Source organism: Eschrichtius robustus, chromosome 3 (assembly GCF_028021215.1).
Source record: "Eschrichtius robustus isolate mEscRob2 chromosome 3, mEscRob2.pri, whole genome shotgun sequence".
In the NCBI taxonomy this organism is placed as follows: domain Eukaryota; kingdom Metazoa; phylum Chordata; class Mammalia; order Artiodactyla; family Eschrichtiidae; genus Eschrichtius; species Eschrichtius robustus.
In genome coordinates, this window is record NC_090826.1 from 6,523,794 (window position 1) to 6,540,286 (window position 16,493).

General features: G+C 47.0%; 1 protein-coding gene across 6 annotated transcripts in view; it reads right to left on the bottom strand.

Annotated features, from left to right (window-relative positions):
* The window catches only part of RERE (arginine-glutamic acid dipeptide repeats), a 419,954-nt gene that overhangs the window by 61,886 nt on the left and 341,575 nt on the right, over positions 1–16,493 (bottom strand). The window lies entirely within an intron of this gene.

Below are 16,493 nucleotides of genomic sequence, written 5' to 3' on the forward strand. Positions count from 1 at the left end.
GCACCAGGCACCCAAACACCAGCACCCCTCCTCCTTCCCGGCCCCTCCCCGCCCCCGTTCCCTCGGCAGCCCGGGGACTTTCACTTTGTCCCACTCCTCCCGGGCAGCCCCTCCCCGCCGCAGCAGGGCCACTGCCGGCCCCCCGGCCCCCACCTCGGCCCGCGAAGCCGGGTCCCGCGCGGCCGACCGCCGGCAGCCACAGGTACGCGGGGCCGCCGCGGGCCGCACTCAGGGTCCGGGCGGCGGGAGGCCGCGCCTGTCACTCGGCTCGCGCTCGGGCTCGGGCTCCGGCTCCACAAAGCGCAGGGCGGAGGCGACCGGGCGGCTCGGCGTGTGACCGCCGCGGGGCCGCGGGGCCGCGCGGCGCGGGGCGCGGGGCTGGGGCAGCCGCCGCCGCCGCCGCCGCCGCCGCCAGGGGAGGAGGCCGGAGCGGCGCGCCGAGCCCAGCGCGGCCGCGGGCGGCTGCAAAAGGCGGCCTGGATCGCCGCGCCGCCCGCCGGCCCGGCTCCGGCCCCCGCCCCGAGGCTCCGAGCGGGACCCCGACGCCGGTACCTCGGTTTCCTCCTTCCGAACAGCGGGAGTCGACCCGGGCGGCGGAGCACGGAAACTTCCTCCCCGCCGCGGCGGGCGCGAGCAGAGGGCGCCCGCGGGTCTGGCTCCGGGCTGGGGCCCTCCCCGGGCCGCTCCGTCTCCGGGCCTCCCCCCGGGCGGGCAGAGTCAGCAGCGCACGCCCGCCGCCCCCGGGCTGCGAAGCGGGGGGGGGCTGGCCCCCGACGACCCCCGAGGTCCCTCCGGCCCGGGATTGTGGGCGGCCGCTCCCGCCCGGCCCAGGCCTCAGCCGGCACCTCGCCGGGCGCCGTTTCACAACTAAATCACCGCGGAAGCTTCCCAGCCAATAAATCACCTGCCCACCGGGAGGGTAGTCCCTCCCACTCCCCGCGGTTGAGACCAGCCGGGCGAATTCAGTGAAGAGCCAGACTTGGCCGGGAAGACCGACCTGCAACCTCCTACTCCATTCCTGGAGGCTCTGCATTTTCAGATTTCACCCCTTTCTAAGATATGACTCATCACTGTCAGTTTTCAACATAATTCGTATAGTTCAAAAGGAAAAATCTGGCAAGGCACAAGAAAGAAGCAAGCTCTGCTCTAGTCTGAAGCAGAGTGACCCTCGTTACCTGAAAAAAGTATCATTTATATGCTCAGCACGCATCCCGGGCTGCGTGCAGAGCATCTCCACATCTCCACCGGGATGTGGAGAGGAACGAGACTGCCCTGCCCTCAAGGAGCAGGCCAGGCCTGGCAAACAGGTAAACAGATCAATCTCTGGGCCCCAACGAAAAGCAGCAGAGGAACAAAGGGCGGGAGGTGGGGTCAGGAGGAGGAAACAACTTAACTCTGCTGCCGTCTTAGGGGAGAGACAAGAAGGAGCATGAGCTGCCAGGTGGGCTCCAGCAGGGCTCCAGGCAGAGGGCTCAGCCAGGAAGGGCACACAGATCATCCTGGGAACTGCGAGGAGGACAGGGTGTGCGGAGTGGAGTCCCAGCAGGTAAGACTGAGGAGGGGGGAAGAGGGTCAGGTTGCAAAGAGCCTTCCAGGCCAGGCTGAAGAGTTCTGCTCCTAGCTGAAGGCCGGCGGAGAAGTGTAAGCAAGAGCGTTCCATGAAAAGACGGCACAGAGACTGCTCTGGTGGCAGTGTGGCCCTCGGCGTGCATTAGGGACAGACCGGCTGCAATGCAGTTAAAGAGGCTGGAGAGGGAGCCCAGGTGTGAGATGAGGATGACCGGAGCTCAACCTCAGCCTTCAGAATTAATGCTTCTTAATCTACTCTTTAAGAAGTCAAGTATTTAGTGAGCACCTAACACTGGGAGGAATTTTTAAAATAACAACAGAAAAGGTAGCCATGGACCTTTATTAAAACGGATTCATTTTTAGCAGGTAAGATAAATGTGTGTGAGGTGATTACAGAACAACCTGAGACTTAGGTCGGCCAAGCAGGAAGCAGTAAACGCAGCTCACCAGTGCTGCAAGGGAGCCGAGAAGCGGGATGGACTGTTGTCCAGAAAGCCTTCACGGAGGCAGATGGCGAAGAGCAGACAGCATTTGCAGGTGTGGAGGGGTGGGAAGGCCCTCCAGCAAAGACAGAGGCAGGGAATAGGAAGTGGTAATCAGACAGGGAGAGTGTACACAAAGCTGAGGTGGGCTCTGGCGTGAGTCAGATGGTGGAATGGCAGGGCCATGCGTGTGTGAGGACACGCAGCAGGTTCACTGGGAGAGGCAGGCCCAGTGAAGGAGCATCTGAGAAAGGCTGAATCTGGAGGAAGCAGGATAATGTGGGAGAGTTCCGCAAACTGAGTTCAGACCCTGATTCTTCCACTTGTTATAATCCTCTGAACAGCACCTAGTCAACAAATAGTTGTCAAGTACCTACTATATGCCAGGAGCCTCAAAGTCCTCACAACCTAGAAGGAAGTACTGCTATTATCTCCATTTTACCGACAAGGAAGCTGAGGCACCGTGGGTTAAGTAACCAGACCAAGGTCACCCAACTCCTCAGCGGTAAAGGCAGAATTCAAACCCGGGCTCCAGAATCCATGCCCTGCAGCACTACTGCCACAGTCTCGGTGAAGTGGGCTACGCGTCTACAGAGGTAAGCAATTTCAGTCACGGTCCCATGATCTGCAACTCTGCCCTTTCCATCTGCCCCATCAAATCAAATCAACTCTTCAGTATTCTTCCTAAGAAAGGTCTTTCAGTGCCTTCCTTTCCCGCTCATTCCAGCAGTAGTCCCAGGCCAAACCCTTACCCTTCTTTCCTACTAGCTAGCCTACTAACCCACCTCTCCCATCCAGCCATTTACAAGCCTCTGCTGAGGAATTTTTCAAAACCACGGATTTCATCAGGAGTCCTACACCATCTTGCCCCCAGGCCCTACCTAAGAGTAGCTCTTTGACCTCTTCAGGGTGGTGTTTAACCCTTAGCCCTGCATTCAAGGGGCACAAGGATACTGTCCTGGCCTACCTTTCCAAACAGGTGTCCAGTAATGCCAACTGGCCCGTGCTCCCACCTCTGTCTGAACGTCCGACTCTGGGGCACCTTCAATACTTCTCTCCAGAGCCTACGTCCAGTTCACCTCAAACTCAAGCTCAAATCCCTCCCACTCCAAAGTGAGACCTCCCTGACCGTCTCCATCCCCATTCACTTCGCATTTATTTATTTGTAAAAGGCCTCATGTACACATAGTGTCTATGAGCTCTGAAAAGACAGGAATTGTATCTTATACCACCCTTGCCTCCCTATAGCATTAGGCAGCTGGAGCTCCCAAGTCTGTGATACACAGATGAAACAAACCATGAGATGACAAGAGCCTGGGCTAGGGTGGTCACAGTGGAAATAGACTGTTAAATGCCAAAGGGTCCATTTTGAACTTTGATAGCAAAGTTGATCTTTTTGGCTCCATGACACCAAACTCTGCTGATTTTTCTCGTATCACCTGGTGGCTTAATTCTCTCCTCAACCTCTGAGTCTCCCCAAGGCTTTGTTCTAGGTTTTCTGCTCTCCAAACTCCCTCCCAATATGATTTCCACTGCTCCCATGGCTCGAAATACCATCCAAGATTCTCACTACTATTTCTAAGGCTAAATCCATGGTCCAAGCCCATTGGGAACACTTGTCTCATAGACATTTCAAACTAACTACTTCCAGAAATATGGATTTGACATCTGATGGTGAACACAGACCACTGCTGCCAGTGTATATCAATGACTATGCTATCAAGTGCAAAGCACCACTGGCCCCACTTTTTTAAAAAAAGGAAGTAAAAGCTTCATGTGGCCTGTACTGTTATTTCTCTATGGAAAGCCACAAGGCCTCAAACTGGCAAAACATCTGCTTCTCAGAGACCAGCCTTTACCTTGTGGTTTACCAGAAATGTAGAGTAGCCTTTAAAATCGAAACAAAGCCAACCCACTCAGAGTGGTCAATGATTAGAATAGGTCAGTATGTTAAATAGGTTACTGAGGCTGTAGTCTCCGTTCCCTCTATTCATTCATCTCTCTGCAGATGAAGACCCTGAAGTTTTTTTAAGACTTTCATTTCATAGTTAACACTATCGACTCACAAACAGACAGGTACTGGAAGCTTCTAAACGAAAGTTCAGAGACGCGGTCTGTTTCTTAATAGCGTTCTAGCAGTTGAGCTGAAATTCAGCATTTCCAGTGCCAAGATTCAAGGCCTCATGAATTATGTCTCTGCCCATTAGCTGTTCTGTCCCTGACGGTGTATGGGCGTTAGACTGCTAAGATGCCACGGGTGCAGGAGAAAGAAGACTGCTCGTTTCCGAGGCGGGAGCTGTGGCTGGGTCACTGCTCCAAGTGCCAGGCAGCCCTGCTTCTTACACTCCACAGGCTTGCCGTCCGGCCACTCTCAGATCCACGAGCTGAGGTTCTCCGGCTGTTGGCACTGGTTTCTCTGGTGCTCTTTGTTTTCAATCAACCTGTGTGTTTCTTGGGAGCACAAGACAAGTCCTCTTCTATTTCTCAATCCTCATAGCCAGATGAGACCCAAATATACACACAGATTTATTAATGGCAAGGAGACTGTGCTTTGCTTTGTTTTACAACTTAGTCTGTGATTGCGCTCCAATTTTGATTTTATCTATTGAAATATATTTTGACATACAACATTGTGTTACAAGGTACACAACATGTTAATCTGATACGTTTATACACCGTAATATGATTGCCATTGTAGTGATAATCATGTTACGTAATTACTCCCCAGTTTTTAGACACATTGCTATAGTTTTCTGTTATTGAGCTGAAACTTCATATCACCATCAGAAGTCACCTACCTATAAGTTCCTGGTAGAGAACATTTAATTCTTGGCTTTAAAAAAAGTGAGTTACCTGAACACAGTACTTGCTGTTAAATTTGGGTCTGAGTAGAATCTGGAGAGCTCTATTTCTCATTTTCGGTAGAATGGAAAGAATATGAGATTCAAACACAGAAGTCCTAGGATCTGGTCTGCTCCTCTGTTCTACAGAGTAATTCTGACATGGCCATTTAGACACAGCCACTTTTGAAATGGGAGATACGTAATAGGGATAAACATAATTGGGTCAAAATGCGATAACGTTCTCTCTTATGATAAAGTAACAAGTTCAAAAGTTCCGCTCATTGTTGCTGAGCCTGCCCCAGCTCAGAGCCTCCCAAGCCCTGTGCCCATGGGCGATGATGGCCTCACTGGCTGCCCAGACACTGACTGTCTCCCACGGGGGTGAGGGGAAGGGGTGGACCCGGGCTGGCCTGGGGCAAGCAGCTTCACTGTTACGTGTCAGGGTGAGAGAAAGGTAGGGAGACACCACCTATTCAACAACAAAAGCAGCCAGCACTGAGTAGTGCTCCGATGGCAGGCGCTCTCTTAAGGGCTCTACGCGAACTGACTCACTGAAGCACCGCAATAACCTTACGAGGCAGGGGCTACTAATGTCTCCATTTTGCAGATGGGAAAACTAACCACGTGTCACCAAATCCTTGAACAGGGTGGGAGGGTCAAGACTGACAAACGTAAACAGTCAGGGAACTTCAGGGATGGGGTGAAGGCTCAGAATGGAGTTGAGGAGAGTGTGTGGATCGGGGCTGTGATGGGCACCTGCTGCCTGCGTTTGCATTTCAAGATTTTAAGTGTTTCCCAAAGGTCTACGAATGGACAAATACAGGCTATATTCTCGAAACTTACTTTACTCTTGTCTCGGTTTGTTCATCTTTTAAACTGGCCATAGAATACCAGCCCTACCTATCTCAAAAAAGATTACTCTTAATATCAAATTGGATTGCACACAGAGTAGTACTGGGTAGATGAGGCCAAAGAATAAGGTGCGCTAATCTCCCTCGTGCGCACGTGAAACTCCCAGCGCGGCTCATCTCAAGTGCTGGATCTGACCTGTGTCTACAGCAGAGGAGAGGAGCCAGGGGAGAGGGGCAAAGCTGCAAAAATGGCTAAAAGATAACTCTGCATTAACCCCTGGCTGAGAGCTTTCAAAATTAACTCCCTCTGGTGAATTTTAACTAGTGTATCACAGTCAGAAACTCACCAGGACTTCTGAAAGGCGACTCTTGCTCAGTCCTCTTACGTAACTGTTTGGGAAACACTGTAGGTACTAAAATGAGTCCCGCTGTGAAAATGGCTCCTGCTGCTCTACCCTGTTTTCCGCACAAAATTTTATGTTAATGACTTGCTGCTTCTCAGGGGACTGAAGAGCAGGCAGATCTGCAAGTAAGCAAACCACAGCTGCCCCCAGTGGAGAGACAAAAGCGTAAGCCCACAGCCAGGCAGAGAGTAAGAGGAGTGGTCCACGGGTCTTCTGAAGGTGTAGAGAAGCAGCAGCAGCAGCAAACTGAAGCCGTTGCCTAAATGTGGGCCCATGTTAATGAGGGGTAGGGAGAAAAAAGAGAAGACTGATGCCAAGTAGAAGAAATAAAAGCCTTTCCAAACATCTGTATTCCAGGACGCCTACCTGTTCATTCAACAGTGGCTCTCACTGAGCAACCACCAGATGAGAACCTATTGCATTTCATCCATATAATCCTGTCTGTTACAGATTCCCATCACCCCATATCTAAAACACGCTTCCGGCTGGAGGTACACTATTGATACTGCTTTGAAAAGTATCATTTGGGTTTTGATTTTAAATATTTAACATATCAATGAAAGGGTGACCCAAGTAAAGCATGATGTTTTCAATAAACAGCAGCAGAAGCAGTGTGTCTGAGAGGAGACAGGCCAGCAAGCCATGGTGGGCATCTCCAAGATTTCTGGTATGTTGCTCCTAATTTCTTGTTGACTCTACTTTGTAAGTACACGTTGAATTTACTAGCAGTATTCCAGAATAACTAGTTAATAGTTAAGTTCCATTCAACTAGTTATAGTTTAAAAATAGCAAATAGGATCACAATTTAAAATAATAACCACATTTTTACTGATGGTTCTCAAGTCTCTCTGAGACCTGACATTTTCCCTAGCTCAGACCTGTCCTACGCTTTCTATCCAGAGTAACATCTTCCATTGTCTCAGGACATCACAATCTCAACATGGATACTGGTGGGTCCCAGACCTCATCCTCCTCAAGGCTCCTCAATACACTCTCCAACATCGGTGTCACTGGGTCCATGCTACAGGTGGAGAATCTGGAAGTTTAGGTAGATTAAATATCCTGCCCTAGTCCATAGCTAATCAGGAAGGGTGGAGAAGTAGAGAGATGAGATATCGAAATAGGATTAATTGCTTGGAATCTAGGTGCAGAAAACGTTCTCTTGTATCTATATATATCAGAGGAATTAAAGGGTATTATCTGTCTTAAAAAAAACAAAACAGAAAACCTCTAAAGGAAATTTTATGTATAAACATATACACACTTGCTCTTTGAAGCAAAAGTGCCAGAGAGTGTATGCTTTATGTCCATGTTAAAATTTTTCCCACAAAAAAGCTTGGCTTGGAGTGCATGGCTCTGCCACTAAATAACGACACCCTTGTATATAGGTCACTAGGCCTCCTCCGGGCTTCCGTGTGCGCATGTGTAAGAGGAGTGGCAGGCTTTCTCTCATCTATCCGTAAAGCCTCAACAGTGGATGCCTAGTTCTCCACCACTGGGACCTGCAGTCAGGCAGGTGGCCTCTCTCCTACACAGAGACAGGAGGATGGCTAAACTCTTTCCAAAAAGAGACCCTGTTAATGCATGATATGTTTTATCAACTGTCTTACCTGGAAATGCAGAAGATCAGTCTAAGATACCTTTAACATTAAATAAATCCTAGGTTTTGCAAAAAAGACCCGTTTCCCCACCTCATCCCAAAAGATTTGATGGTCCTCAGAACAGAAGCCCAAATACAAACCTGTCCATTTCTAAGAGAAGTCCTCTCTAGGGTCAAATACAGCAGATTTCAAATATTCAGCTGTCATGGAGGAATAATACCAGAGAGTTCTTTTTCCTGGTTCCTTTCCTTTCCAATCTTCCAAAGGCCAAAGAGTATGAGAATGAGAATTGGGGGAGGTAGGTCTAATATGATCCTGCCCTGATTCTTCTACCTTCCTCAATTCACGAGCATTGTGACAACAGACAGCTCCTGGTCTCATCACCGTTTTATCCACCCTGCCTCTGCCCACGCCCCCCGCCCCCCGAAGATTAGCTACAGAAACACAAAGGGTGACTCAAGTGCCAGGTCCTAAGGTGTTTGAGGCCAGCAAGAAGAGTCCAGCAGTCGTCCTACCCCCACAGCTGGCTCTGCTGACGTGCTCCGGAAATGTCTACAAAAGCTAGGCAGTCGTCAGCTCAACACTCACTCCCTGCCATGTCTGTAATAATAGTAGAATCCGAGAATATCAGAGTCAGAAGGAAGCTTTAGAACATCTAAGCTGGTCAAAGCTCTCACTTTACAGGCAAGGATCATACTTTATTTAAAACAAAACAAACTGAAACACACATACCCACAAAAGCTTTGTATTTGTGACAGACTCTTATTTCCATCCCATCCTACATGCTGCTCCTACAGTGTGACGAAGACACTCCACTGAGATGTGGGTCTCTGTTCCCTGCCCTGGAGCCTGGGTGGATCTCTGTAACTATCCTGACCAACAGGGCACAAGTGGCGCTGGTAGCTTGAGGCTGGGGCATGCATAAAAGGTAACGCAGCTCTGCTTGGCTCTCCCCCTCTGGACATGTGTCTTTGGAGCCCTGAGCCACCACATTAAGAAGTACGGTTATCCAGAAGTCACCATGCTGGGGAGACCACGTAGGGAGGCGGGGAGAGAGAGAGAGAGAGAGAGAGAGAGAGAGAGAGAGAGAGAGAGAGAGAGAGAGAGAGAGGGAGGGAGGGAGGGAGGGAGGGAGGGAGGGAGAGAGAGAGAGATGCCTCAGGAGCTCCAGCTGTGCAGCCCCCCGCAATTTGAGTTTTCCTAGCCTGGACTCGCAAGTGAAGGAGCCTTCAAGACGAGTCCAACCCCATCTACCATCCGACTGCAGCCTCATGAAAGCGCCCCAAGTCAGAATGCACAGCTGAGCCATTCCTAAATTCTTGTCCTGCAGAAACAGGATAATAAATGATCATTCTTGTTTTAAGTTGAGGTGATTTTTATTGTTGGGAGTAATTTGTTATGTGGCAGTAGGAAACCAATACAAGATTCATTACAAAAACCACTAAAACCTTTAACCTCAATGTTAGTCAACTATTAATTAAATCAACCAGTAAACCATCTTACAATTAGACTTCCTAAGACAATCCACAGGCCCTATCACTCTCTATAACCTTCCTCTGCTCTATGTTAACACTGAGCCCTTGTTGCCCTGACATGACATGACATGCTACGTATGGTACTGAGTACATGAGGGAATCCCCAGCACCTAGAACAGCCCTTGACACACAGAGCAGGTGACCACTATCACTGGCTGAATGAAAAAATGAATGTATCTGGGAGGTGAACTGGCTTGGCCTTCTTACAATGCTGTTTATTTCCCAGCCATTGGCCCTCCAGCTTGACTCAAGGTCTCCTGACCTATGCTCAGTGCTCAGTGCTAAGTTTCTGACTCTCTAATTACCACCTACAGGATGATTCAACACCACCTTTCCTCTCCGTTCAAACATACAAGTCTCACTAGACACCACGCTAGTCCACTCCCTGATGCCGGCTCACCACCCAGAGTGAAGCCCACAATTTCCTCTTTCAACACACCTGTGCATAAAACCCTTCCCAGGTGGTCGCAAATATAAAAAAAAAGTCACTCCATTTTTCAAAGACCACATGCCCAACAGGAAAATGACCTTATGTTGGATGGTTTACACAGCAACTGTGCCCACTAGCAAAGGCCACTGAGCCATCCTATACATCTCCTGTCTATGTGACCCTCTGAGTCTAGATGATTATGCTGAGTAGCTGAAGTCCTTTCATTACTGCAGGCCTAACACGGCACTGCCGCGGGGTGAATATCGGAGCAGCACGCTTCAATGCACTTTCAAGTCAAATGACAACTGGCTAGTTAAGCAGCAGCATTAACAGACGTCGAAATACCGCCAGCTAAATACCTCTTGCCAATTATGGCTGCCCAGCTACACCCAAATTAAAAATAACCCAACACTAGTAACGAACCCAAATGGACACGAGGGGCGCCTTCTCTCCCTGCGATAGCGCCGTAGTCCCCACGTAAATTGTCCTTGGTCAAGTGGCTCATAATTAAGTCACTAAAAAGTTCACCTTCTTTAACAAAGTAGATCTTGGCACAGAAGGAAAAGGGAATAAACTGAAAAAGAAATGTGGCTTGCCTATAAGTTACAAGAGAACAAAGAAGTAGAACTCTTTAGTGGGAGGCCTTTTGCAAAAATTATAATGAAAGGTGTTTAGATCAATGGCTGCCCAGTAAAAACTGAATGTGAGCCACAAATGTGAGCCAAGTAGGGAACTTTCATTTTCTAGTAGCCATATTTTAAAAAGAGGTAAAACGAACATTAGTAACACATTAATATATCCAAAATATTATCATTTCGATGTGTAATCAATATAGAAATGATTAATGAACTATTTTACATTCCCTTTTCCTACTCAGTCTGTGAAACTCAGTGTCCGTTTTACACTAACAGCACACCTCAGCTCGGGCTAGCACATTTCAGGTGCTCAGCGGCCACAGGTGGCCAGTGGTTACCACAGCGGAGAGCACAGGTTTAGGATGATCCCTGCTCCTTTTTGATAAAACATTAAAACATCTAAAGCACTAGAAGTTTTCTAGTAGGGAAGTAAGATAAATAGATTGTTAGAATATTGGACAATGATATCATACAGCCCTAAATGAAATAAAATCATATAGGCCTGTTATTTCAAATTAAGTGAAACGTGTCTTCCAGAAGAACTCAGTCTAGAAGTTGTTATGATCCACTCCTGCCCCACTTCCTAAACAGGGGAAACTGAGGCCCTGTCCCAGCTCCAGGGCCACAGAAGCGGCTCCTGGGCTGTTTCCCTTTCATGACAACATGACAAGGGCTAGGGCTCCTTATTTAACTTTGGTCACTTTAAATGCTCTCCAAAATGAGAGGAAAATCAAGTATCCCTTTAGGAAATGCAGGGGGCTGGAGGGGGAAGAGAAGTGTATTTCAACTACAAAAGGCAAAACTGGGTCGCAAGGCAGATCCTGGTCTAACTGGCGGTCACTATTTTCTTTCTTTGACAGGCACCCTTCTGGTCGCATACTACCTCCAAGCAGGATGTCTATCACAAGAGAGTCTGTCAAGGGAGGGTCCCACATCAGGGGCTGGTAATGGGCCCCACCTCGAGGCTGCTCTGCTGGCTTTTGTTTGGAACAACGGTGCGCCCATGATACCTCACTCTTGCTGAAAATACTGGTATTAAGGGAGCGTGAACACAGCTGTGTGTAAATTACACACACAAACCGATTCGATCTGTATATTTATAAGGAATACAAACATACTAATAGTGCATTTACATACCCAGTTGGATACATTGGGCTGCATGCAGAGTGGAGTTTGAGTTCCAAAGTATTTCCTTAAAATCTTACAAAAAGAAATGCTCAGGGAATGCTTAACCTGCTGAGTCAGGCTGAGGCTCTTCTGTGCCCTCCCCCCATGCAGACTGCCCTCACCACACCATACTGCCTCCCCCCGCCCCTGCCCCTGAATAGTCCTCATTTGCAATACTGGAGAAAGTATTTGAGACCCTATGAAGGAGAACCCTCAAAAAGAGCTTTAAAACTCACTTCTATAGCAAAAATTAATCAATGAGATAATTTTCACAGTTAAAAAGTTATAATTATAAATGAGGGGGCGGGGGCAAAGAAGGCAGAAGCATAGGGACTTCCCTGGTGGCACAGTGGTTAAGGCTCCGCACTCCCAATGCAGGGGGCCCAGGTTCCATCCCTGGTCAGGGAACTAGATCCCACATGCATGCCTCGCAGCATGTCACAGCTAAGGAGCCTGCAAGCCGCAACTAAGGAGCACACCTGCTGCAACTAAGACCCAGCACAACCAAATAAATAAATTAAATAAATATCTTAAAAAAGAAGAAGGCAGAAGCAGGAAGTGGGAAGAATCGGAAAGTTCAGAATTGACTTGTCCTACAATGACAGCTTTCCCTTGCCCACACCAATTCCACACACATATGAAGAGGAAGACCTACTTAAGCATCTGTTAACACAGCAGACAGTAATGCAGGGTCTTTGGAGTTTTCAGCTGATTTTGAAAAACAAGGAGAAGAGCAATCAGCATTTTATGCTTACTGCATTAAATCCAGAATATAGACACAGGCATTAGGAAAGCTGGGCTCTGGTTCTACGCCTGATTCTATCAAGGCTTCACAGATGACCCCTGGCAAGCCATGAACATTCCCTGGGCTGAGTTTCTCATGGTAAGATGACATCCCAAGTATCCTAATTTACCCAAAAAAGCACTAACTTTTAAAACGTTGGGTGTTGCAATAAAATAAAAGAAAGAGAAGGGTAATAATACAACTAAATAAAAATATTCTATACACATGTTGATAGACACAGAATAACAAGCTCACTCTAGGCCTTAATTTTATTCTTTAAAAGTTTTACAACAAAACCCTCCAACTGATACCCTTTCTTTTATTTTTTCTTGATATGGTTTGTATAAACTCCTAGCAAAAGAAGGAAGGGAAGGGGAGGGGAGGGGAGGGGAGGGGAGGGGAGGAAAGAAAGAAAGAAAGAAAGAAAGAAAGGAAGGAAGGAAGGAAGGAAGGAAGGAAGGAAGGAAGGAAGGAAGGAAGGAAGGAAGGAAGGAAGGAAAGAAGAAAGAAAGAAAGAGAAAGAAAGAAAGAAAAAGAAAAAAGGTCCATTTCTGAGGCTTGGGTTTACCATGCTTACAGTTCCACCAATAAATCATCATCTCCCAATCTGGGCTTGGAAAAGCACTGGCCACGGTTTGATTGCTCCAGCCCCAGGTTGCCAGGCAACCAACACAAGGGGGAAGTCTGAGAACTGCTGACAGATAGCCAAGTGGCTGAAACAACAGACTTCTCTCTGTCAAAAATGTGTTTCAGAGGGCCACTTCCCCACCTCTGCTCTCTGCTAAACACTACACGATTGTAAAATCAAAATCAAAAGGCCACTGTAATAAAAAGACACTTCCTGCTCAATTACTAATTGTTAAAAAGCTGTGGGGAGGCCCAGATCACACAGTGTATGGCAACAGAAATGTGATACTGTAAATGAGATAAAGTCAGCAGCATGCAAGAAACCTGATCTAAATGCAGCTCTGTAGCTTCAAGTCAGGGGACCTGGTGCGTGGAGCAAATAAGCTGCCGAAGAAAGCACAGGGAAGAAAATAATGCATGTTGAGACGTTAAAGAAACAAGGCAAACAATAACTAAGAAGTCACAGGTTCACATTACTTAATAATAAAACCAAGAACATTCTCAATTGTTGTGAAACACAATCTGGAGATAATGAAAGTTTTCTCCCTCACATGGATTTCTTACAGCGGAATGGGGCCTGGTGCAGTATTTGCACATAACCTACGCATATCCTCCCCTGTATTTTAAATCATCTCCAGGTTACTTATAATACCTAATACAATGTATCAATAACTGCTATGTAAATAGTTGCCGATGTGCAGCAAATTCAAATTTTGCTTTTTGGAACTTTTTGGAATTCTTCCCCTCAATATTTTTTATCTACAGTTGGTTGAATCCACTGTTGCAGAACCTGAAGATGTGGAAAGCCGACTGTACCAGGTCCAAGACTGACAGTCTAATGTAACATGGGAAACATCTATGGGGCATGCCCAAGCCAGTAACAACACACCACAGTCCTACCAAAAGCTCTATGAGGTGTCCTTCCATGAAACCGCTTTATTGAAATTGTCATCTAGGACTCCCTGGAAACTGACTAACCGTGGTACTTGGAAGAGGCCAGCACTCAGAACACAGTTCTTCATCTTTTTTGTGCCATGGAACTTTTTGGCAGTCCGGTAAAGCCTAACCTCTTCTAAAAATGGTTTTTAAATGCCAAAAATAAAGTGAGATTACAAAGGAAACCAGTTATATTGAAATCTAGTCATCAAAACATTTAAAAATGCACATAAACGTACCTTATTTAATAACATATTAAACAAGCTCTCGTAGAAGATTTTGATTTTTGTCAGACTCTTGGGGGGGCGGGGTGTTGCTTTGTTTTGTTTTGTTTTATAATATGAACTCAGATTATAAACTCCTGGAGGGCAAGGACAGTAATTTATTCAGCACTAAATCACCAAACAATGTGTGGCCTCGTTCCCTGCCCAAGGCTGACCAACTGAAGGCTCCCAGGCTAGCCCTCTCCACAAGGCCGGTTCAGATCCTTCGGGGGGCCTTTCCCTGCGCTTTCCCAGCGCCCGGAAGTGGGCCTGACAAGCAAGCAAGGTTTGTAGGCAGGTCCACAGTCTGCAAAGCAGGGTGTGCAGACACCAAAGACTTTCTTAAGGGTACACGGACTCAAGTAATTTTAAGGGAATTCATTTCCAAACCTTCAACTTTCATATATTTTCTTTCCTAAAATTCATCTGCCTGAGAACACACTCTCGTGAGGCAGGTGCAGTCCTCCTCTTCCACCTCCCCTTTCGCAATCTTCCTCCCCTCACTTCACACACAAAGGCATCCCTCTCTCCCATCTGGAATGCTACTAGCACTGCCCTATGCAGAAACTCCAGCCACCAAACAAAGGGTCAATTCAAGACACCGATGTTCCTGTTGACGCAGGGACCAACTCCAAGGTCACAATCGGAAGCCTCATGCAAGTCTCGGGCACTTTCCAGTTCTTTACTTTCAACGAAATTGAAGGAGGATCTTGTGGAGGTGTCATCTGATAGATTACTGAAAATCAAGTCTGATGATAAATTATATTTCTTGATTATGGAAGGAATTCAATAACTGAGTGACAAAGCTATCATTCCTATCTATTTATGTAAACAAGATTTCTGAGCACTTACATCTACAAATAAGTGAAGAGTAAGAATAAAACTGATGCAGAATATGGCCTCACTCTAACAATAAGTAATATTCATCCAAGAACTAATGTGTTTAAAAAACGGAATCACCTAATTTCCAATAAATATTAAACAAAAAATAAAATTTTATCAACTTTTATAATATCTTGTTGTTTTGATCAACTGTGCACTAATAATTATTATGATAACAGGGGCTTCCCTGGTGGCGCAGTGGTTAAGAATCCGCCTGCCAATGCAGGGGACACGGGCTCGAGCCCTGGTCTGGGAAGATCCCACATGCCGCGGAACAGCTAAGCCTGTGTGCCACAACTACTGAGCCTGCGCTCTAGAGCCCGCGAGCCACAACTACTGAGCCCACGTGCCACAACTACTGAAGCCTGCGCACCTAGAGCCCATGCTCCGCAACAAGAGAAGCCACCACAATGAGAAGCCCGCGCACCGCAACGAAGAGTATCCCCCGCTCGCCGCAACTAGAGAAAGCCTGCGCAGCAGCGAAGACCCAACGCAGCCCAAAAAAAAAAAAAAAGAAAAAAAGTATTAAAAAAAAAAATTATTCTGATAACATAATCAGAGAAGATTTTCTTTTAACACTTAGCCCTTTATTGCTAAAGGAAATGACAACACGCACACATATTTGAAACGCACACCTCTGTCGTAGGGAGTATGAAAGCGTGATCTGACAATAGACTCTCAAGCACAAAATGCTTTAACATCAGGAATAAAGTCTACAGGGAAGTAGACTGGAAAATTACTAGTTACATGTTAGGGGGGGGAAAAGATAAATTGTACAATATTACTGCTAAAAAGGAGCCCATTCATGTATTTTTAAAACGGACGATAATGGGTATAAATGACAATGGCAGCCAAAATGCAGTGGATGTATTTAAAAAAGCGATGGGACAGTTTTATTTTCAAATGTCAATATTTATGATACATTAGAAATTACATCCTTATGATGAAAAAAGTGTACGCCAATTTAAACTTGGGAGGGAGTATACGGCTTTCTAAGCAAAGCTTTTTTAGGGGCTCCATGAGGAACGTTTTTAACTTTGTACCGAAACGGAAGACAGGAGCTCCTGGGGGTGCCGGGCATGCTCCACATCTCGGCTAGGGTTATTAGACTCTGGTTTCACCTAACAGAACCAAACTAGGGTTATTAAAAACACTTCCTAGAACCCAGACAGATGGCACCACTGAAGACCCTACACTGTGTTAACTGTTGTTCCACTGAGGTAAAAGCCATTCTTTGAATTCCAAAACTCATTATGGCACTTCTCTGTTCAAGAAGAATAAAGAGTTCAGACTCCGCAGTGTGCAATTAAAGTGCTCAGTGATCTCCGTTCTATCACTCCAGCCTCAGCTCCCACCAGACACAAGCATCTGGATTAGAAGTCGTGTTAAAATGAATTGAGGCTTCATCTCAGCTCAGCGGAGACAGTGCCGTGTTAAACAATGTCTATGAGAAATGCAAGAAGAGAAGGAAAGGGGTTAGCACC